This window comes from Hyalella azteca, unplaced genomic scaffold (assembly GCF_000764305.2).
Source record: "Hyalella azteca isolate HAZT.00-mixed unplaced genomic scaffold, Hazt_2.0.2 contig9146, whole genome shotgun sequence".
Taxonomy (NCBI): domain Eukaryota; kingdom Metazoa; phylum Arthropoda; class Malacostraca; order Amphipoda; family Hyalellidae; genus Hyalella; species Hyalella azteca.
In genome coordinates this window covers 27,275-28,933 of record NW_025939223.1, presented here as the reverse complement: position 1 = coordinate 28,933, position 1,659 = coordinate 27,275, and positions in this window count along the sequence as shown.

Here is a 1,659-nt window from a genome sequence, read left to right as displayed (position 1 = left end):
ACATGCCACACCCTCACCATCATACATGCCACTCCCTCACCATCACACATACCACACCCTCACCATCACACATGCCACACCCTCACCATCATACATGCCACTCCCTTACCATCACACATACCACACCCTCACCATCACACATGCCACTCCCTCACCATCACACATACCACACCCTCACCATCATACATGCCACACCTCACCATCACACATGCCACACCCTCACCATCACACATCACTCAGAATAATGTGTGGGGTTAAGTCAAGCATTTCGGAGCTGATGTCGTCATGTTAAGGGAGTTCCACGTAGTGGAAGGTGGTTCTCTGGAGACAAAGATATATTCAATCTATTGGATTGAATTTTAAAGAAGTTCTGCACTATTTCAACTCGATCAGAGCCTTTACTTTCAAAAAAGTTAAGAGATCGTAAGTTCATCAGCCAATCATTGATGGCCTTTCAAGCAAAATTCACCAATCATAGACAAGAAAATAGAGCGTAATTAAGTACTAACGTTTACTTAGCGAGTTTTGAAAGTATGGCCCCTGATATTCATTGAGACCAGATGGACTGGATAGGTAGGTTTGAATGGGATAATAGTGGATTATCGAGGATTATAGATAATTAAGGGATTATAGATGATTATGAGGTTTAGTGAGGATCAGAGATGATTAATGGCGATATACGAGGGATTAGAGAGGATCAGAGAAGATTCTAGAGAATTAACGAGTGTTAGAGACATTTAGAAAGAATAATACGAAATATATCATACGAAATCTATCATACGAAATATATCATACAAAATATATTATACAAAATATATCATACAAAATATATCATACAAAATATATCATACGAAATATGTCATATACGAAATATATCATACGAAATATGTCATATACGAAATATATCATACGAAATATATCATATACGAAATATATCATACGCAATATATTATACGAAATATATCATATACGAAATATATTGGTGCTTCCTTAGAACTTGTGTTTTATGGTAGCGATGCTTCCTGAGAACTTGTGTTTTATGGTAGTGGTACTTCCTGAGAACTTGTGTTGGTTGTGTCTTGCATGGTAGTGTGTTAGATGGTAGGATACTGGTTCATATCATCTGCTCGCTTACTTTCTAAGAAGTTATCGTTGATACGTTGATGCGTTGATAAGGTGATAAGTTGATACTTTTATACGCTGCAACATTTCTCAAGTCAACNTTAGTTACTGTGTTACGATTGTTCCAATAATTAATTAATTATCAACGCAATCCTTGGTTCACAGAAGACGCCAGCGACGCTCAGCGACGCACGGCCGACGACGCGGTGAGTTTCATAGCCTACACTCAAAGAAATGTGGGACACTTTTACGTGTTGTCTACTTATCACATGTATTATCTTATTCTCTACCTACTTATTCTACGTATACTCTTATTCTCTACTTATCCTACGTGCCGGTATACTTTTATTCTTTACCTATTCTACGTATTATCTTATTCTCTACTTATCCTACGTATTCTCTTATTCTCTACTTATCCTACGTATACTCTTATTCTCTACTTATCCTACGTATTCTCTTATTCTCTACTTATCCTACGTATACTCTTATTCTCTACTTATCCTACGTATACTCTTATTCTCTACTTATCCTACGTAT